This window comes from Eptesicus fuscus, chromosome 14 (genome assembly GCF_027574615.1).
Source record: "Eptesicus fuscus isolate TK198812 chromosome 14, DD_ASM_mEF_20220401, whole genome shotgun sequence".
Lineage (NCBI taxonomy): Eukaryota > Metazoa > Chordata > Mammalia > Chiroptera > Vespertilionidae > Eptesicus > Eptesicus fuscus.
The window spans coordinates 13,595,518-13,619,132 of record NC_072486.1 but is presented as its reverse complement, the minus strand read 5'-3'; positions in this window follow the sequence as shown (position 1 = coordinate 13,619,132).

Sequence of the window (23,615 nt, the reverse complement as noted above, 5' to 3'; positions counted from 1 at the left end):
CCAGGCACCATGCTAAATGTGTTGCATCCATCGTATTTAATCCCGCACTTGCACACTCTTTAATGGATGAGGGAGAGTAAGTGATTCTCCTAAGTCACCCAGCTGGAAGGTAAGGCATAGACCCAGATTTGAAATCCAGGTCTATCTACCTTCAGGCCCCCTTTTCTTAACCTTAAGGTTCCATTGCCTCCCAGGGAACTGAAAGAAAATCACAGAACATGTTCATATAGCGAATACATTTCAAGATATAATTAAAAGCCTTTGAGATGATACAACCGCTTGATTAAGACAGCAGTGTGCAAGCTTCCCAATAACATGAAAGTTCTGCCTTCTTCCTCTGGGTCCCTCAAACACTACACATACCTGTCTGTTGTAGCACCTACCACAGTGTAACATGTCTTTAAATTGATGGGTTTTTCTTTGCAGCCAGCATATGGGTTACTCAAGAAGGCAGGCCCTATTATATACACTTTACATCCTAAGGCTATAGGATGTCCCAATAAACATTTTTTGAATGAACCATACATATATGATCAAATATAAGACACTTTAATTCTTGGGGCCTATACTGTTGGGCAGTGGGTGGGGAAATTATAAATACTGTGTATTTGTGAATCTTCATCTTAAGGAAAACAGAATTAGAAAGAAACATTCTAAGAACTTCTAGAAGAGCAATGCATAGTCAGTGCATGTATATCTGTCTCCATGTCCTTTCCCAATAGTAATATTCTTTTCCACTTTCTCCCCTCGCCCCATCAACAGTGGTGGTAAGAGAGGCAATCTGGGTGACTGCACTGGCCTCTCCACCCCACCTTAACACAATGTTGGGAATTTGATAAAGATTTCCCCTTTTTAACCCCAGCAATATAAAGTTCTGACTTCTAATAAAGACTTCCTCACGCTAACCACCATACACTTCTCCAGGGAAGAAGTTCTGCTGAGCAAGGGAAAGCCCACAGAAGTCCGAAACTGAAAGAAGCTATGCAAGAAAAGAGCCGCAAACTCTGACTTCTAGAAATCATGCATCACAAGTGGCTTCCCAACATTAGGGCCAAATCAAAGAACAAAGAGAAATGGCAGTTGACAAATGCATCTATTCTTCAAACAAAATGTGCTGAGCATCATATATGTCAGGTAATGCTAAAGATACAGAGGTGAACAAGCTAGACTTGACCCCTGTCCTCATGTGGTTTATACTGTGGCATGGAAGACAGAAGACAGACATTGAACAAAGAATGCAAATGTGATGAGGTTTACAAAAGAGAAATGTTTGGTGTACTGAGAACCTGTTCTGAGGGCATTAATAGCAGGGGAACCTTACTAAGACCAGGGAGGGCAGTCATGGAGCCTAATTGAAAAAGAGAGATTTGGGCTGAGATGTGAAAAAGATGTAGCAGTTATCCAGGCCAAGGTGGGTGGGAAGAGCATCCCAGACAGAGGGAATGTCATGTGCAAAGGGTTGAGGTGATGAAAACTACATTATGTCCAGTGCATAAAGAACAAAAAGAAGGTTGGTTGAGAGGGAGTGGAGAGGGAGGCTGAGACCCACAAATCATTGACAGCATCAGAAGCCATATTCAAAATTTTGAAATTTATCCCATATGTGGTGAGAAGGCATTGGCAAGTTTTAAGCAGTAGAATGACATATGAAATTTACATTTTAATATGATCACTCAAGTTGCAGTGTAGTAAAATGGATAGGAAAGGGGCTGGAGGAGAATGTCAGAGGAACATTCCAGAGGCCTTCATTGTAGTCCAGAGGAGATGACAATGTTCTGAATTAGGATGGTGGTAATGACTAGAGAAGAGAAGTCAATGCCAGCCATCAACAAAAGATAGCTAGGAGCGAGTTCAGTGGGATTTGGTGATTGGTATCTAAGATTCAGGAATTTCAGAGGACACCAAGGCTTTGATAGCGGGAAGAAGTAGGGGTTGGATGGCAGAGTAAAACACAGTATTCCCTTATTCATTCATTGAAATATTCTCTGAACATCTGCAATATGCCAGATTCTCTGCTGGGCCCTAGAGATATGAGTGTGGATCAGAAAGACTAGGTCTCTGATCTGAAGGAGCTTACAGATTGGGGGAAACAACTTAAAGAAATAACTACTATGCTGTACACTAAGTATGTGTGCTACTATGGTAAATTGAATTGTGTCACCTAAAAAGTTGAAGTACTAACGCCCAGAACGTATGAATGGGACCTCACTTGGAAATAAATCTTTGGAGATGTAAGCAAGATAAGATGAGGTCACATCTTATCTTGGGGGTGGGGTGTCCCAAGCAGAGAGCATAGCACATGTGAAGATTCAGAGGAAGGAGAAATATCTGGGTGGGCCTTATAAGAGAAGAGACAGGAAAGGAGTCTGTGAAGATAATGGCACGTACAGAAGAGACAGATTTATAAACCAAGAACACCAATGATTGCAGACAACAACCACTTCATTATACTATGTAAATGACCCAAAAATCTACAAGAGAAAGCTGTAGAGAGGTAGCAGTTCAATTCCACTCCTGAAGGTAGGAAGAAGCAAGTAAGGATCCTTCTCTAGAATCTTCAGAAACAGCACAGCCCTTCCCACACCTTGATTTCAGATATCTAGGCTCCAGAACTGTAAGAAAAAATTTCTGTTGTTTTAGGCCACCTGGTTTGTGGTGATTTGTTAGAGTAGCCACAGGAGACTATTACTGCTACTATGGCAAGACACAGTAGGAGAGTCTAATCTAAAATTGAGGCTTCAGGAAAAGCTTCCCAGAAGACATGACATTTAAGCTTATATCAAAAGAATGTATAGGATTGAATCAGTTAAAGAGACGGGAGTGGGGGCTGGGTATCCCAAGCAGAGAACATAGAACATGGGAAGGCTTAGAGGAAGGAGAGAACATGTTGGAAGAATTGAAGGAATCTCAAATTGCTGAGGCACAAAGGTGGAAGTAATAGAAATGAAGCAGTAGGATCCAAGTAATAAAAGAGTCTAAAGGATGGGTTAAATAGGATCACCAATGTAATAGAAAAGATAAAGAACAACTTCCTTAAATGTTTTTGATTTCAAGTTTCTTTTGTCTGTTCACTTTTGTTTTTTAAATGTTGGGGGATTTTTTCAGTTTCTTCTGGTGGCATGAGGGGTAAGGAGTTCAGAATCCAGAGGCAGTATCTAGAAGAGATTCAGTTTTCTAGCAGGTTCCAGCAAATAGGCAGATGGTACCAGGGAGGCGAGAGGCAAAAAAGAAAGACGATAAGGAGCACCTGTGGCAGATGTGACTTCTGGCACTGTGATGTCTAGTAGTGAATTTTAATTTATCTTCTGTCTTACTCATTAAACTTCCATGAGCTTCATTCACCAACATGGCAGCTTAGTTCCAGTCTAGCTGTGACAAATAAAGTGAGGCTCATATCCACTTTTGGGGGGGAAATGGACACTGCAATATTGAAAACACATTAAGATTCAGAGAAGTGATCGAAGAGAAATCAAAGGTAAGTGTTTAAAGAGAGAAGCGATAGGCAAAATCAAGAATACTCGGGAAGATTTGGGAAAAGTTTGAATTTCCTGTAGAAGGCTTGAGATGGAGACACTGCTTATTATATTTGGATGCTAAAGGGAAGGATTACCTCCCAAAGTTAGGGGCCTGGGGCACTTCAGTTACACTATGAAAATGACTCAAATATCTGCAAGAGAGAAAGCTGCAGGGAGGCACCAGTCCAGATTCCACTCCTGATAAAACTTCTCAGTTTCTGGTGAGTTAAGAATGGGAAGGAAGAGATAAACCATCCTACATTCTCTAAGAAAAGACTAATAGTAATAATGATAATAAGAACATAACTACTGTATTTTTCCGTGTATAAGATGCCCCCATGTATAAGACATCCCCCCCTTTCCAACCTAAAGTTAAGAAATCAATATTTTAAACATAAAACAGAACACATTTTTATTTAGTAATTACCACAGGTCATGTTTACATACCAGTACTATGATATTATGTATCATATCACTTTATCCAGCCTCTGTTGCATCACTGCTCTCCTCTTCATCACTATTAGTTCCAGACATATCAATTTCTTCAACTTCAACTGTATCACTGCTGTCTTCTGAGTCACTGTCTATATATGTGAGATCATTCTCATAAACTGGTGGCATTTTCTGAGCTAACTTTGCTTGTGTTCTCATGGCCAACCCTTCTCTCCTCATGAAATTGAATTACAATTTTGCCTTTCCTGTAAAATCAACAATCTTCATTTCGCTTGCAAACATTCTTGCCTGACACTGAATAAGCTTTGTTGACACACATAAGCCACTCTGGTGCTGCTCCATAATCCAAGTCTTAAGCCTCTGCTCCTCTTAAGGCCTTCTTCTTTTTTGGCATCTTAAGGAATTGTTCTTCCTGTTTTCTCCACTGCCTGATCATACACTCAGTGGGAGGAGGTCCAAATTGTTTCTCTGCAGCTATATTTCCATGCTCTTTTGCATAGCTGATTACATTCAGTTTGAATTTTACAGAGCAAGACAATCACTTACCGGTATTTATCTTTTTATTTTTTGACATCTTTATGGGCTCAGAACGCTCTGGTCCCTGTTGTATCTGTGCACGTTCCATCTCCACCTTTAATTATGGCATCAGCTGATGTCAGTAACAATAAGGCTCGTGATTGAAGGAAGCCTGTTTGACAAGGTATGGGCAGCTATGCACCTGCTCGGCTCTCTTCTCAGCTAACTTCCCTATATAAGACGCCCCTCCATTTTCAGTCTAACGATTTTTAAAAAAACAGTGTCTTATACACGGAAAAATACAGTAATTGTTTTTGAGCACTTAACTTTGTGCCAAGCACAGATCAATGAATGTACTGTATTGAAAGCACACGTATTAGCCAAAGGAGCAGAGGATCTAAGAAACTTGTGCAAAGTCATTAAGTGTGTAAGTTACATAGCAGACTGCAAGTTAACCCTTCAAATCCATTCTCCACTTCTCCCATAGTATACTAGTAGAGTTTGAATTAGACACGTGGCTACCATTCTCCTTTGCAGGTAGGCTGTGCTAAAGAAAGAACATGGTAGGCCTAAGTCCGCTATCCTAGAAAAGCCTGCTTCCAAGCATGTCCCTTGGCTGGTATCTGAGAACTTGAATAGTAAACAGTTCCCTATACCAATATAGAACTTCCCTCAAATAATAAGAGCCTAAAGTGTGTGTCCAAACAATATGATTTATATGTACCACCTGCTTTCCTGCTAAGAATCTGAAATTTTAATACGTGAGAAGCAGAGAGTGCTGCAATAAAAACTTTGGGTTGCTAATGAATTTCCGTGGCAAAGACATGTTGCCACAACTCATTGTTGAAGGAATTAAGCGCATCCTGTTTGAGTCCACTGGGAGAGGACTCTTGGAAGCTCGTGCCTGCTTTTCTCCAGAATTCAGCCCATGTGTCTTTCCCTTGGCTAAGTTTGCTTTGTATCCTTTGCTGTAAGAAATAATAGCTTGTGACTCATATTCACTGTGTCTTAAAAGCCCTCCTAGTAAATCACAAGAAATTTAACCACTGTGTTGGGAAACCCTGAACCAGTGGCAAGTTTCCACCAATGAGCCCTGACCGGTTTGGCTCAGTGGATAGAGCGTTGGCCTGCGGACTGAAGGGTCCCAGGTTCGATTCTGGTCAAGTGCATGTACCTTGGTTGCAGGCACATCCCCAGTAGGGGGTGTGCAGGAGGCAGCTGATTGATGTTTCTCTCTCATGGATGTTTCTAACTCTCTATCCCTCTCCTTTCCTCTCTGTAAAAAATCAATAAAAATATATTAAAAAAAAAAAGTTTCCACCAATGACATGTGAGTAGAATTGATGTAATTTTACTTTTGCTTGCTCTAAAAGGTATTACTTGCCCTCCATTTCTGGTCTTTCGCCTTTCTGGGGATTAGAATAAAAATTTATTGGTGAAACAGCTTCAATCATGCAGAACAGAACAATATCCATAGCTGGAATGTCTAATATAGTACACAGTAGCCACTTGTATGTGTTTAATTTTAAATTTAAATTCAGTATAATTATATAAAACTAAAAATTAAGGCTAACAATTTCAAATGTGCTAGTGGCTATTATATTGGATAGTCCAGATATATTTCCATCATTGCAGAAATTTCCACTGGACAACCCTACACTGGAGGTTAGTGGAATAAAGAGATGAATGGAACCTCAATCACTAAATGACCTCCTGGAGCTGAATAGTCACACCAAACTGTATCAACAATAACCACTGTACTGTTCAATGATAAAGAAATACACTTTTAACTTATTTAAGCAACTATATTTGGGGATATCTTTGTTATAGCAGCTTATCTTATACTCTAACATAGCTCCCGATTTCTTTCAAACCAAGGATTTTAAAAAAATGCAGAAATCAAAATAATCATGCAGGACAGGAGCAGATTCAGAATATCTTAGGAGCACAGCTTCCCTTGATGCCCAGGTAACATTGTCCACTATGTGTTAGGGTCTCCCAGAATATGAAAAGCTCACACTTGCTCTACCAATGCCTTTTCATATCACCATCAAGAAGAATTTACACAAATAATGTATGCGCTTCCTCCCCCACCCCCTTTATTTTTAGGGAGAGAGGAAAACATCGACGTGAGAGAGAAACATCGATCAGTTGCCTCCCAGATTTGCAACCCACTACCTTTGGTGTACCAACTGAGCCACACGGGCCAAGGCTGTGTACTTCTTCTTAATGTAAGCATTTAATGTTATAAATCTCCCTCTCAGTGCTGCTTTAGTTTTGTCTCACATGTTGCAGTTTCATTTTCATTCAATTCAGTATATTCTTTTAATTCTCTTGTAATTTTTTGACTCACCCATTATGTACATTTGCTGTTTAGTTCACAGTATTTGGAGATTTTTCCATTAATTTTCTGATAGCCATTTCTAGTTTTATTCCATTGTGGTCAGAGAACATACTTTATCTTATTTCAGGTCTTTTAAATTTTTTTAGGCTTAGTTTATGATTCAGGATATGTTATATTTTGGCATATGTGCTATGGGTTTTTTGAAAAGAAATATATTGTTACCTAGAGTGTTTTATATGTCAATTAGGCCCTGTCAGTATCAACCAACAGGTGTTGTTGAGCTCTCCTCTATTCTTGATGATTTTCTCTCTAATTATTCTACTGATTGTTGATAGAGGTATCAAAGTCACCAACTAGAATTGTGGATTTGTCTATTTTTTCCTTTCAGTTCTATCATTGTGGCTTTATATAGTTGCAATTCTGTTGCATGGTGAACACATTCAGGATTACTGTTTTCTTTGTGGATTAACCTTTTTATCATTATACTAGAGGCCCGATGCACGAAAATTTATGCAAGAGTAGGCCTTTCTTCCCCCGGCTGTGGGCACCAGCTTCCCTCCATCACCCGGGACCTGGGCTTCCCTCCTCTGGCCAACAGCAGGCAACCAAGACCCAGGTTGGCTTCCCTCAGGCCGCCTGCAGGCACCTGGGACCCAGGCTGGCTTCCCTCGGGGCCCCAGCTTCATCAGGAAGGATGTCTGGTCTAATTAGCAAATTAACCTTTTATTATTATAGATAATGTCCCTCTCTGTCCTTGGTAATTTTATTTGCTCCAAGTCTACTTTATCTGATAGTAATACAGCCACTTCTGCTTCCTTTTGTGGAGTTTTTCATAGTATATACTTTTCCATCATTTTACTTTTAACCTACATATATCATTTGAACTGAAATGAGTTTCCTCTCAACATATGGTTGGGTCAATCCACTGTACCAATCTCTGTCTTTTAATTGGTATGTTTAAATAATTTACATTTAATGTAATTGTTAAAATATTAAGACAAATCAGGCATTTTACTTTTGTAGTTTATGTTTGATATCTCTGTATTTTGTTTCTGTTTTCTTTTTCCTGCCTTCTAGTAGGTTGCTTGAATATATTTTAGAATTCCATATTAATTTATCTCTAGTGTTTTTGAGTGTTTCGTAAAGCTCTGTTAGTTTCCTCTAGGCACTCATTACATTATGTATACACTAGAGGCCCAGTGCACAAATTCATGCACCAGTGGGGTCCCTCGGCCTGGCCTGCAGGATCGAGCCAAAACCAGCTCTCCAACATCCCCCAAGGGGTCCTGGATTGCGAGAGGGTACAGGCAAGGCCAAGGGACCCCACCGGTGTAAGATCAGGGCAGGGGAGGGACGCGGGAGGTTGGCCAGCCGGGGAGGGGCTGCAGGAGGGCTCAAGGGCATCTCATTCAGTCCCAATCGGCCAAACCCCAACAGCAAGCTAACCTACCAGTCAGAGTGTCAGTGCACGTCATAGTGAACGGTTGAGCCGCTTTAGCATATCATTAGCATATTACACTTTGATTGGTTGAACAGACGACCAGACAACCAGACACTTAGCATATTATGCTTTTACTAAATAGAATAACTTATCAGAGTCTACTGGTGCCAACATTTTACAAGTTTGAGTAGAGCACAGAAACTTACCTCTCTTTATATTCCTTTACTCTCCCCCATTTATAATATCATTGTGTTAATTATTTCCTCTCCATACATTGAGAACCACATGAGACTGTTAAAATATTTCCTTCAATAATCAAACATACTTTGGAAAACTCAAGAATAGAAGGAGCCCTGTGTGCTGTGGCTCAATTGACTGGATATTGTCCCATGCACAGAAACATTGCTGATTCAATTCCTGGTGTGGGCACATGCCTGGGTTGCAGGCTCAATCCCCTCCAGGGGGCATGCAAAAGGTATGATCAATGTTTCCCTCTCACTTCGCTGTTTCTCTCTCTCTCCTTCCCTTCCCTTCTCTCTAAAAATCAATAGACTATTCTTTTTTTAAAAAATAGTTGAAGAAAAGTTTATTGTTTTCCCATAATTTTGCTCTTTCCATGTTATTTTTTTCTTCCTGATGTTTGTTTCCTTCTTTTACCATTTCTGTTTTGTTTCAAGAACTTCCTTTGGCCATTCATTTAGAGTAGGTCTGCTAGCAATAACCTTTCTTTGTTTTTCATAATCTGAAAATATCTTGATTCCCTCTTCATTCCTGAAGGATATTTTCACTGGATATAGAATTTGGGGTTGACAGTTCTTTTCTTTTAGCACTTGAAAAATGTTGTGTCACTCTCTTCTGGCCTCTATGATTTCTAATGAGAAATTTGCTTGTCATTCAAATTGTTTTTTCCTAGATATTAAATAATGTGTCATTTCTCTCTAGCTGCTTTCAATATTCTTTTTTTCTTTAATTTTCAGGTGGGGAAAGAAGTCTAGATCCTCCATTTGTCCTCAGTTGACACCCAGGGTAGGAGGAGCTTCTTGTTATTACTAGGCAGGGGTAAGGATTCAAGCTGTCTGGAAAAGGATGCCTCACTATTGCTCTACATTTAGACTCCACTGGCATGGTGAGGGTAAGAGGTGGCCTTGTTACCACTGAGTGTTAGTGAAAGTTCTAAGTCTCCATTAGGCATCCTCTGGCATCATCCTAGTGGTAAAGGGAAGGGACACCTCCTGACCATTAGGTGGAAGTAGAACTTCAGGGTCTGCATGTGGCCCACTGAAACCACAAGGGCTGGGGGTGGATTAATGGTTCATTATTGCCTGTCAGGGATGAAAGTTGCAGCTTCCCACTTAGCCTTCTCTGATGCCAGCCCAGTGGGGTATTGGGGTGCCTTCCTGGCTATAACTTCATAAGGGTGGAAGTTAGACTCCTCACTTGGTTTCAGCTGTAGGTGGGATAGTGGGACTGTGTGTTTTTTTCAGTGATTTGCTTGGAGTCAATGGTTATTATCTAAAATTTTTTGAGACTGTCCCTTTTCTAGTCCTCTGGCTAGAAAATTCAGGCTTTTCTTGGGACTTTTGTTTTTGTCTGCACCCATTGGCATTTTCTAGGTTGCTCTCTTCTCCTGTATTGAGTCTGAAATATATGAGGCAAAAAGAAAACCCAGGGAACTCACCATTGTGTCATTCACCGGGTCCTAAGGTTCATAGCTGATCTTTCTCTTCTCTCTAGAGTCCTCTTATGTTTGTTTTATATATAATGTCCAGGGCTTTAGTTATACTTCTTAGGAAGAATAGGAGAAAGTATGTCTATTGCATATTCCTGGAAACAGATGGGCTTCCTTTCAAGGGAATGTGTACTAATATCAGGTATTCCCAATTCTTAACCCAAATTCAGACTTTCAAGACCACATCTTCATTAGAGTCAATGCCAGTGAGCCATCTCTCACTGTCATCAGCTTTCCATTCCCCACAGGGACATATAGAAATAATATCCATAAAGGAGAAATATAATACCAAACTAAAATTAGGACTCTAGAGTACACAATAGATATTAATATATATTCCAAGTTCCAACATAATTTTTGTGGGTACTGTTTTCACATATTAAAATGGTGCTATTTTCATTGCTAGTCATTCCAACTCAGATTGAACATTAAGGCATCTCCTGAACAGGAGGAACCAAAATGGCGGCAAAGTTAAACAACTAAACTGCCGCCTCGCACAACAATTTCAAAAATACAACTAAAAGACAAAACATCTGCCACCCAGAACCATGGGAAAGCTGGCTGAGTGTAGATTTATAACTAAGGAGAGAAAGGAGCACAAACGCTGAAAAGCTGAGGTACGGAAGCTCGCGAATAGGGCTGGTGGCGGGCGACTGGACGCGCGGCTTTTCTTCAACCTGAAGGGAGACAAGCTCCTGATCACTCTGAAATCCAGTTTCTGGGGACACGCGGGGGACCCAGACGCCTACGGGGAGAAGCTGGATTCTCGGCCATTGAGTCAGAAAGTGAGAGTGACTTTTTTGCAGAGATGCGCCCAGCAATCAGTGTTTACTGCGCTGGAGCGTGGGATGCAGGGACTTGGAAACGCGCAGAAAGGCAGAGACGGCTGACGGCAGTCATCACTGTTTGCCATGCCCTAGCCTAGTGATGCCCTGAGACCCCGCCCCACCCTGAGACCCCACCCCGCACACTCTACAAACCTGCCCAGGCTCCACACAGCGGCTTTTGCATATAAATGGCCTGTTCTGTGGGAGCTTAACCAAATTAACTGCAGCTCCAGTCAGACTGCTCTAAAACCACCCAAGCAAAGAGGAGAAAACTAGTTCTTGCTGTAGCTCCTGCTGGGGGGCCTCAGACAGTAGCTGACCTGCACCCCACTGGAAACCCAGAAACTAGTGTATCTAGTGGTCGGTGTGAGACAACACCAGATTTCAACCATTCTCATAAGGGATACATTCAAGAGGCAGACTCAGTAAGCACCAAAGCCCTACTGGAACAAGTCCTGCCCCATAAACATGTCTCCAGCACAGCAATTCTCCCGTTATAGACACAGCGGGTCCTCACAGCCAATTGGCCTGGAGGTCAATTCCTCCCAGTGACACCAACAACAATCAAGACTTAACTACAACAAGGCTATACACACAGTACACAAAGGGGTACACCAAGAGTGTCCACCTCAGGTAACTGGTAGGCTGACCCGTTGAACCAATAAGACACCTAGTACACAAAGCTACCCAACCAACTCAGGGAATCAGTGAAAATGAGGAGGCAAGGAAACAGATCACAAACGAAAGAAATGGAGGAGAACAAACAAATGGACATAGAGTTCAAAACCACGGTTATAAGGTTTTTCAAGAATTTCCTAGAAAAGGCCGATAAATTTAATGAGACCCTCAAGGATATGAAAAAGAACCAACTAGAAATTAAACATACACTGACTGAAATAAAAAATATTATACAGAGACCCAACAGCAGACTAGAGGAATGCAAGAATCAACTCAAAGATTTGGAATATAAAGAGGCAAAGGATACTCCTCCGGAGAAGCAAGAAGAGAAGAGAATCCAGAAAGTTGAAGAAGCAGCTAAGGAAGTGTAAGAAGCCTCTGGAACAACTTCAAGCGTACCAACATCCAAATTATGGGGGTACCAGAAGAAGAGAGAGAGCAAGAGGCTGAAAACCTATTTGAAGAAATAATGACCGAAAACTTCCCCCACCTGATGAAAGAAATAGACTTACAAGTCCAGGAAGCGCACAGAACCCCAAACAAAAGGAATCCAAAGAGGACCACACCAAGACACATCATAATTAAAATGCCAAGGGCAAAAGACAAAGAGAGAATATTAAAATCAGCAAGAGAAAAACAGTTAGTTACCTACAAGGGAGCACGATTACTAGCTGATTTCTCAACAGAAACTATGCAGGCCAGACGGGAGTGGCAAGAAATATTCAAAGTGATGAATAGCAAGAACCTACAACTAAGATTACTCTACCCAGCAAAGTTATCATTCAGAATTGAAGGGCAGATAAAGAGCTTCACAGATAAGAAAAAGCTAAAGGAGTTCATCACCACCAAACCAGTATTATATGAAATGCTGAAAGGTATTCTTTAAAAAGAGGAAAAAGAAGAAAAAAGTAAAGTTAAAAATTATATGAACAACAAATACATATCTATCAACAAGTGAATCTAAAAGTCAAGTGAATTAAAAATCTGAGGAACAGAATAAACTGGTGAACATAATAGAATCAGAGGCATAGAATGGGAGTGGATTGATAATTCTCAGAGGGAAAGGGGTGTCTGTGTGGGGGGTACGGGAAGAGACTGGACAAAAATCATACACCTATGGATAAGGACGGGGGGGGAGGTAAAGACAGAGGGGGGTAGGAACCGGGTGGTGGGGAGATATGGGGGGAAAAAAAAGAAACAATTGTAACCTGAACAATAAAGATTTATTAAATTTAAAAAATAAAAAATAAATTAACAAATACAAAAAAAAACGGCATCTCCTACCTGCAAAGAGGGATGCTTCTGTAGAAAAGCAGATCATTGTATTAGCCTGATCTTTTGAGTATGTTATTAAAAAGTATATATATTACCAAATGTATTAAAGAGAATGAATAATTATATAAAATCCAGTTTTTCCTATCCTAAATTTCCTTAGCTGCGGAAGACAGGGAGTCATAAGATGGAAAAACGGGAGAGTTATTTGTTGATAAATATCTCTGAGAAGGGCATCCATTTGTAATGTGTGTATCCAAAGGTTAAGTGAGAATTGTATGGAGAGGCCTTGGGACTGAACAAGGCAGACACAAAAGCAATGTTGTGTCTGATGAACAAAGATCCAACTTCCATTTGATACCCTGAAAACCGATGACAGCCACTTGAGGGCAGACAGCTTGTTCCCACCCCAACTCCACCTCCTAGGAAGTCTTGGCATGCCTGGGACTGATTCTCAATCCTGAAGCTGTATGGGCAGGCAGTAGGGGAAGCAAGAGCCTAACGTGATTGAAGAAATCCTGATTTAGCTGAAGTTAAACTTCTAAAAAATAAGGGCTTGACATAGAACTTAAGTTCAATTAAAAAAAAAATAGGCATAGCTTAATGCCTGTGCTGAGAATCTAAGTTTCATGCCCACTACAGAAGTAAAGAAATAATTTAAAAAATGTTGGCAAATAACCAGAAATATTCAAATAAGAGAGGTGGCCTGGTTTGCACGTGCTCTATTGGGTCCATACTCAATAGAGTTGGTAAACTAAGCACATTTTGACAAATAAATTAATTAAACTTTTTTTTGTTTATCCACAAACTTTTAAATTATTAATGAAGTTCTATTACAGTATAATAATTAACTACGAAATGCCATAAAGTCTAAGAGATACATGTAGTTCTGTACATGGCAGACAATTCAGGTTTTAGAAATCGCCACCCTTTGAAAAAGAGCCACAAAAGAAAATGAAAATTGAGTTTCATGTAAGTCAAATATTTTGTTTAGAAAAAAGCAATAATCACTGTCAAGAAGCCAAAACAATTCATGCCTATCATGCCTTCAAAAATGCTTCCTTTACCTCTCCCTCCCTCTAGCTTACCCAGCCTTACAGCCTCTTTCCTCAGAAGTCCCTGGAGCTGAAGCAAACCTCTCAACCTATAAAATTCCAGAGAACTGATTCACCTTCCTCAGAGACTACTGTTCCTGGGAACTTTGGATAAAGACAGTGGCGTGACATGTTAATACTCCACTGCCCTCTCTAAAATTTTCCTGAAAACAGTAAGAATAAAAATATGAGGGGTGGGGGCGAAACAAGGAAATGAACATACTGCAGTCCACAAGCACAACACCCAAAATTTAGGGAGTCTGGGCAGAAATGGAAGGGAAGAGCTCCAGCACAGTACTTACTTCAGCTGAAGGAATTGTCAGCATTCTGTGGGGCCTACCCAGGATCTTCAGATTAGAGCAGTATGTCCTGGGGTGGAAATGGCCCACAGAACTGAGATGTACAGTCTGCTTAGATATATCATGTTTCTTTAATGAGAACTAATTCTAATACACCTGGTAAATAGGGGTATGATGCAATATAATAATACAGTATTATTATATAGATTCATATATGACCTCTTCCATGCATTTTTTTAAAAAAGGAATTCTTTTTAAAATATATATTTGTATTTATTTCAGAGAGAGAGAGAAACATCATTGATGAAAGAGAATTATTGATCAGCTGCTTCCTACACTGCCCCCACTGGGGATGGAACAGCAACACGGCCATGTGCCCTGACCAGGAATCAAACCATGACCTCCTGGTTAATAGGTCAACACGTAACCACTAAGCCCACCAGCTGGGCTCTCCCAGGCATTTTGAAACCATCAGGGGCAAGATTTCTCAACTAAAGAGAAAGCCGTAACAGTATATAAAATCCTTTAAAAAAAATCCTTTACTTTCAATATTGGCTGGTTTAGTAACTTCAAGAACCTCAACATTTTCTACTACGGGAACCATCTGAGGGAACTGAGAGTGCAAATGTGGGAACTACAAAGGTATTTCCCCTGTATTTAAAAACATCAATGAAAGGATACTTAGACCTGTGTCAGATCAGAGTTGTTGTTGTTGTTTAATAAATCTTTATTGTTCACATTACAGTTGTTCCTCTTTTTTTCTCCCATAGCTCCCCTCCACCCGGTTCCCACCCCACCCTCTACCCTTACCCTCCCTCCACTGTCCTCATCCATAGGTACACGATTTTTGTCCAGTCTCTTCCGCCACCCCCCACACCCATTCCCCCCTGAGAATTGTCAGTCCACTCCCTTTCTATGCCCCTGATTCTATTATATTCACCAGTTTATTCTATTCATCAGGTTTTTTATTCACTTGATTTTTAGATTCACTTGTTGATAGATATGTATTTGTTGTTCATATAATTTTTCTTTACCTTTTTCTTCTTCCTCCTCTTCTTAAAGAATACCTTTCAGCATTTCATATAATACTGGTTTGGCAGTGATGCACTCCTTTAGCTTTTTCTTATCTATGAAGCTCTTTATCTGCCCTTCAATTCTGAATGATAGCTTTGCTGGGTAGAGTAATTTTGGCTGTAGGTCTTGCTATTCATCACTTTGAATATTTCTTGCAACTCCCGTCTGGCCTGCATAGTTTCTGTTGAGAAATCACCTGACAGTCGTATGGGTGCTTCCTTGTAGGTAACTAACTGTTTCTCTCTTGCTGCTTTTAATATACTTTGTCTTTTGCCCTTGGCATTTTAATTATGATGTGTCTTGGTGTGGTCCTCTTTGGATTCCTTTTGTTTGGGGTTCTGTGTGCTTCCTGGACTTATAAGTCTATTTCTTTCACCAGGTGGGGGAAATTTTCGGTCATTATTTCTTCAAATAGGTTTTCAGTATCTTGCTCTCTCTTCTTCTTCTGGCACCCCCATAATTCAGATGTTGGTACACTTGAAGTTGTCCCAGAGGTTCCTTACACTATCTTCATCTTTTTGGATTTTTTCTTTTTGCTTTTCCGGTTGAGTGTTTTTTGCTTCTTTGTATTTCAAATATTTGACTTGATTCTTGCGATCCTCTAGTCTGCTGTTGGATCTCTGTATATTATTTTTTATTTCAGTCAGTATATGCTTAATTTCTAGTTGGTCCTTTTTCATATCCTCGAGGGTCTTACTAAATTTATTGGCCTTTTCTAGGAAATTCTTGAAAAACCTTATAACCGTGGTTTTGAACTCTATATCCCATAGTTTGCTTTCCTCCATTTCTTTCATTTGTGACATGTTTCTTTGTCTCCACATTTTGCTGCTTCCCTGAGTTGATAGAGTGGCTTTGTGTGCTAGGTGTCCTATAGGGCCCAGTGGCTCAGCCTCCCCTGTTACCTGAGGTAGACACTCTTAGTGCACCCCTTTGTGGGCTGTGTGCACAGTCTTGTTGTAGTTAAGCCTTGATTATTGTTGGTATCACTGGGAGGAATTGACCTCCAGGCCAATTGGCTGTGAGGATCAGCTGTGTCTACGCTGGGAGAGCTTCTGTGCTGGAGACACCCTTATGAGACAGGACTTGCAAAAGCCTCTGTGCTCAGCTTGGATGGGGCTGAGTCTCAGGGCGGAGCAGACAGCATTGGTTTCCCATCAGCCCTGCCCTAAGAGGCCCCTTTGTCTCAGTGTCCCGTGGTAATTGCTGCAAGCACCTCTGAGATAAAGCTGTCCTCGAGTTCCGCCTGCTGCCAGACAGTCCAGTTTCTCCCTGTTTGAGTCTGGGTCCCCAGAGTCTCACCCAGAACTGGAGTTCAGAGCAGTCGGGAGCTTTAGTCTGCCCCCTGCTTGAAAAAGCCAGCTGTGTACTCAGTTGCCAGCCCTCTCCGCGTGCGCGCACTCCTCTGTACCTCTGGACTTTACTTCCGCAGCTCCTGTGAGTCTCAGCGTGCTTTTCTCTTTCCTCTAGTTGTAGAATTTCCACTCAGCCAGCCTTCCTGTGGTTCTGGATGATGTCCGTTTTGTCTTTTAGTTGTAGTTTTGAAATTGTTGTGCGAGGCAGCAGTTTAGGTGTTTACCTATGCCGCCATCTTGGTTTCTCCCCAGAGTTTTATTTTTATATCAATCTCTGTTAGAAGGAAATACTTTCAAGAACCCACCTCAGTTTAAGCTGCAAATAATCTACTATATGATGCTGGAAGCTAATGCACGAGATTTAACTGTGCTACTGTTTATTAGAATTGTTATTGATTTTGTATTGCACTGATTATAAAATTACATAAATTTAAGTAGTGTTCTCCTAATCCCATTTTCCTCAGAAGCATGATTTTGCAAAATATGTGTTTTTTCAGCAATGTATAAAGGGTATTATAGCAGAAATGTCTTTAGGCCTACAGAGAGGCCCAGATCAACTCCTTTGAATGTCAGAGAAGAAAGCTCTGAAGGAGACACCATGCACATTGTCAACCCTCAGTATCCCAGCCAAGGAAACTGAGGGTCAAGAGATTTGCAAATAAGGAAGAGAAGATGGATGAGGTCTGAGAAGCTGAATGCTAAGTCCTGAGTCCCATCCCCCACTCAGGTCCAGATTTCTGGGAGCCAGGCAGGATAATGAAGGAGTCTTCTCTGGAAAACTTGCTAAAAGAGCAAAATGTAAAAAATACTAATATCAGGAGCTCTCCAACAAATGATTCACCCATTACTTTGTGAAGTTCAAGAATGACAAGTTCTGCAGATAGATGCACAAGCTCCCAATCAGCTTTTTAGTTCTTAGCTCTTTAACATGAGCAAACAACCAAGTCAGACATCTAAGGAAACCAAAAAATAAAAAACCAATTTGGAGAAAACAGTGAGGAAAAAAAAAAAAACTCCATAAATACTAATATCCTCAGAGAGATAAAAGAGAATGTAGCATTCATGAAGCAAGAGTGGGAGGCTATTAAAAAAAGAGAGAGAGAGAGACCATGCAAGAAAAAAAAGGAGATAAAACATAAAAAATTTTAAAAGGCAACCAACCTAGGAGATACAACATTCAAAACAGGAATTACAGAGAGGATAGAAAAAAATGATGGAATTGAAGTCAACAAAACAATAGAAGAATTCCCAGGATGAAAAGATACAAGTTTCAAAATTGGAAGAACCTCTGAATGCATAGCACAATTAGTATTTTAATCCCATATAAAAAATTTTAAAAAAGGTCCATATACCAAGCTATATTCTTGTGAAATTTCAAAACTCTGGGGACAAATAGAAGATTCTACATGCTTCAGAGAGGAAAAAATAGGTCACTTACAAAAAAAAAACACAGGAATCAGAAGCTTTGGATTTCTCAACAGTAACACTATAAACAAGAACACAAAAACAAGAAGCAATGGAGCAATGTCTTCAACATTCCTCTAAATTTAGCTAAAGAATTAATCAAGTATGATGAAAGAATGAAGATATTTTTAGACACTCCAGGACTCCAAAAATTTACGTCCCACACAGTCATTTGGAAGAAACTAATGAATGTTGTTGAGCTTCACCAAAACAAGAGGGTAAACCAAGAAAAGAGAAAACATGAAGGAAAAGAAAAAGCAGAGAACTGAAGGTAAACTCAAGGTGGAATGGTGAAGGGAGATCCCCAGTTAATAATTGTGCACCAGGTTTAGAGAACAATAGTCCAGACTAAAGCAGTGTCACCAAGACAGTCATAATGAGGGATGCCACCCTTGTGTGCTGGGATTGGCTGTGGTGAGCTGGGCATAGAAAACACAGAATTACATTCCTTCCACCTACTTTTCCTCTAGACATCCATGGTCCACGTTCCTGGCCTATAGGAGGTTTTGACTTTCCCAGGACTTAGTCAGCCTTTGCCCACTGACTTCTCCAGAAAGGTATCTTGTAAACCATGCTCATGAGACCCTATTCAACTTATTATAACCCAGAAGCCTTTTTCTAACAATGGCAATGGAGCTCTTTCCCTCCTCAGCTAGAAACCGGTTTGGCTCAGTGGATAGAGCATCGGTCTGCGGACTGGAAGGTCCCGGGTTCGATTCCGGCACGTCCCCCGGTGGGGGGGGTGCAGGAGGCAGCTGGTTGATGTCTATGTTTCTGGCTCTCTATCCCTCTCCCTTCCTCTCTGTGAAAAATCAATAAAATATTTTTTTTTTTTAAAAAGGGTGGGAGGAAAAACAAAGCAACTCAAAGGTAAATACCCTGTGATAGATGCCCCTTATGGATTTCTAGCCTCATTCTCCAGGGCTGCTGGGATTGAGTGAACTGGGTGCTCAGATGCATTGTCTGGACTAGAAGACGGCTTAAGTCCAAGGAGAATCCTAAACAATGGCTCAAACCATCCCTATTCAATTCTCTAGTAATGACACTGAGATGTGGGTTTCCTGGAGCAGAGACATTGATAGCAGAATTCTATAAACTTCTGCTACTCTGTCCTTCTCAAGATTTGGCTGGTCATCAATTTCTTAGATGAATAAAATAATCCTGTATCTGTCCAATACATTTTCTTTTTGCTTAAGCTAGCTAGAGTCTACTACTGTTACTTGCAATCAGAGAGTCTTAATTCCAACAGCCTTGTAACTATTTTCAGGAGAAGCTTCCCAAAGCCTGACTTCCGAATATTTGAGTTATTTTATTTTATTCAAAAATACTCTGTCAAACACTTAAGATTCCTGGAATCGGTATGACACATGCTGTTCTCTTTATAATGAACTCATTTCCCCCTAAAGAGAAAGCAAATCAGCTGCACAGCAGGCCTCAGGGGTAATGTCTGATAAACCAGCTTGAATAACCTCACTCGAGTCTGATCACCTGAATCACCCAGAGGCATCTCAGACTGGCATTCTGACAAGTATACTTATTTACACAAGGGAAATATTCCCTGAAACTTGGTGAATCACCCAATCCAGCTTGCTTGTTATCATCAATTTTATCTTTACTATTAATATTTTCATTACAGGAATAGAATGGATAAAATAATACAGGGTGTCCCCAAAAAATATATACACGCTTTAACACCTGTATTAAAATGTATTTTCATAAACTCTGCCTTTATAATTATTCAAAGTGTGTTTATAGGAGGAGCCAAGATGGCGGCAGAGGTAAACAGCTGATCTGTTGCCTTGCATGGCAGTTTCGGAAATACAACTAAAAGATGGACTGGTGAGCGCGGCGACTCCTGCTCGCGTCTCCCCAGGCCGGGCGGCTGCTCCTCTCAGTCAGCATCTCAGCCGGGGCCATGAGCTCGTGGGCGGCCGCGACCGTGGACTCGGAGCCACAGACTCGACGCAGTGGCTCTCGGTGAAGGAAGAGACCATCTTTCTGCAGGAGGGGCTCATCCGCGTCACCGACCTGGCCGAGCTGCTCAGTGAGATCCTCGGGGCCCCGGAGGCCACCGACACCGACTTGGAGGATTTTTAGGAATTTCCATCTTACATTCAAGTCCTTTAGCCATTTTGAGAGAGGAAAACCAAGAAGGCGGCAAAGTTAAACAAATGAACTGCGCAGCCGACAGCAATTTCAAAAATACAACTGGAGGACAGAGCGTCTGCCACCCAGAACCACAGGAGAGCTGGCTGAACGGTGGATTTACAGCTAAGAGGGAAGAGGAAAGAGCGAACTCAGAGGGGATAAGGTGCAGAGGCGTGTGGGTTGGGCTGGTGGCGGGGAAGGGTCGTGCGGCTTTTTTTCCAACCCTAGGGGAGATTAGCTCCCCATCACCCTGAAATCCAGCTTCTGGGGACTCGCGGGAGACCCAGACGCCTGCGGGGAGAGGCTGGACTCTTGGCCTTCGTGTCGGAGAGTGGGAGTAACTTCCTTGAGGAGGTGCGCCCAGCAATCAGTGTTTGCTGTGCTGGAGTGCGGAACGAGGGGGCTTAGAAACGTGGAAAGCAGAAAAAGCAGACTTGCAGCCATTTCGGTTCGCCAGGCCATGGCCTGGTGGCGCCCTGAGACCCCACCCCGCCCTGAGACCCACCCCGCCCTGGGACCCGCCCCACACGTCTTGCAGGCCCACTTGGGCTCCAAGCAGCGGCTTTTGCATGTGGGTGGCCTGCCCTGTGGCAACTTGACCAGATAAACTTCGGTTCTAGTCGGACTGCTCCAGGGCCGCTCAGACAGGAGGAGGAAACTGCAGTTTTTGCTGTAATCCCTGCTGAGTGGCCTCAGGCAGTAGCTGACCTACACTCCATTGGAGACCCAGAAACAAGGGCATCTAGTGGTCGGTGTGAGATGACACCAGATTTCAACCACTCGCATAAGGGACACATTCAAGAAGCAGATTCAGTGAGCGCCAAAGCCTTGCTGCACCAAGACCCGGCCCATAAACGTGTCTCCTGCACAGCAACTCTTCCTTTATAGACACAGAGGGTCCTCACGGCCAATTGGCCTGGAGGACAATTCCTCCCAGTGACACCAACAACAATCAAGACTTAACTATACAAAGGAGGACCAAGATGGAGGCATAGGGCGGAAGCCTGATTGTTGCCTACCACAACAATTTTGAGACTATGACGGGAGAGCAGAGCAGACACCATCCAGAACCACCGGAGGGCTGGCTGAGCAGATGCTCTACAACTAGAATAAAAGAAGGGTATACGGGATGATGCTGATGCCGGTGACCCAAAGACCACACTTTAAGAACTACGGCTCAGGCGACACAATGGCGGCCTGGAACATGCTCGGCGCAGTTCCCCTGGCGGTCTCTGGCTGAGGGGACAGCTCCACTCGCTGCCGAGCACGGACAGACGAGCCCCTGGGAGACATGCGGTGGGAGACTCCGCACTTGCTGACCTCCGAGTCCTTCAAGAATCTCAACGCCCCGGAAGCGGCCAGGTGCGCACGCTCGGTGACCGGCCACCGCTGCAGACCCAAGGGCCGATGCAGCGACACCGGGCCAGCCCGCCGCCGCGCACCGGGCACACCGGAGCTTCGCCGAGCCCGCCGCCCAACGAGTTCTGTGGCAGCAGCCCTGGAGCTCTGAGAAAATGGCTGAAGGAATTGCTGAGAGGGAATTGACCAACAGGAATTGGGATCAAGAAGACGAAACCCCGCTGGGTCCCGGGTCCGGGTGAGGCTGCGCGCCCCTGGGTCCGGGTGAGGCTGGGAACTGGGTCAGGTTGAGGCTGGGTCCCGGGTCCGGGCGAGGCCACATGCCCCTGGATCCGGGTAAGGCCACACACTCCTGGGTCCAGGTGAGGCTGGGTCCAGGGTCTGGGTGGGGCCGACCCCCTGGGTCTGGGTGAGGCTATGCGCCCCTAGGTCCGGGTGAGGCTGGATCCTGGGTCTGGGAGAGGCCACGCGCCCCTGGGTTCGGGTGAGGCCACGCGCCCCTAGGTCCAGATGAGGCCACACGCCCCTGGGTCCGGGTGAGGCCACGCTCCCCTGGGTCCTGGTGAAGCTAGATCCCGGGTCCGGGTGAGGCCATGCACCCCTGAGTCCGGGTGAAGCTGAATCCTGGATCCGGGCAAGGCTGGTGCCCCTGGATCTGGGTAAGGCTGGATCCCGGGTCTGGGTGAGGCTGTGCGCCCCTGAATCTGGGTGAGGCCACGCCACCCTGGGTCTGGGAGAGACCACGCGCCCCTGGGTCCGGGTGAGGCCATGTGCCCCTGGGTCCGGGTAGAGCTGGATCCCGGGTCCGGGTGAGGCCGTGTGCCCCTGGATCCGGGTGAGGCTGGGTCCCAGGCCCGGGTGGGGCCACGTGCCCCTGAGTCCGGGTGAAGCCATGCCCCTGGGCCCGGCAGAGACCAAACCAGAGGGAGTCGGACCTGCATTACCACCATTTGTCCACCATCCAGAGCTGAGGGGTCAGTGCTGACATGTACACATAAGGAACTGGTGGACATTGATATTGGGTCTCAAAAGAACTGTTGGTCCAGAAAGAAATTCACTACAGACTGATTCATTTGCCTGTCAGCATAACTATTATTGCTCGTCTCACATTCAGTTCTTATAAGTATATCTCTAGTGACACATGATCTCGCTCATCTAGGGGAAATGATGAACAACATATACTGATGAACAAGAACAGAACCAGAAACAAGGAGGCATCGATCGGACTATCGGGCCTTAGAGGGAGGATAGGGGAGGGTGGGGGGAGGGGGGAAAGATCAACCAAAGGACTTGTGTGCATGCATATGAGCCTAACCAACGGTTAAGTTCAACAGGGGGTTGGGACATTCGTGGGGAGGGGTGTGGAATGGGAATGGGGGATGAGGACAAATATGTGACACCTTAATCAATAAAGAAATTTAAAAAAAAAGTGTGTTTATACATTTTGGGGGGACACTCTATATATAGCAGTGTTCATAATTAGCTAGTTGAATGCGCAGTTTTCAGATATAAACTGTATTGATATAGTCAAATAATTTACAAATTAGCCATATCTAAATAAGAATTAGCAATTCAATAGTTGATAGAGTAGCCCGCAGTAATTCAGCATTTGAGTAGTTTAGAAACTTAGATCTTCTGTTCTGAAAAACTTTCTCTCCAAACCTTGAAGTCCCCAGTCTACAATGACCAGGGATTAAAGAGATTAGTGTATATTAACTCTCTAACTCACTATCTCTCTCTCTCTCTCTCTCTCTCTCTCTCTCTCTCTCTCTCTCTCTCTCTCCTCTCTCATACACACACACCACTTTAGCAATTTACTCTTCTAAGTATTATGCCTCTCAAAATGGGAGCCCATTAAAGTTAACCAATGAACTTACCTGCATATATGCATAGCCCATGGACAGGCAATAGTGCAGGGAAGGCCTGGGGAGGGGAGGAAGTGGGATGGAGGAGGTCGACGGGGGAGAAAGGAGGATATCTGTAATAAGTTTAACAATAAAGATAAATTTTTAAAAAAAGAAAGCTAAAGACAATATAGGCTCCAATAATG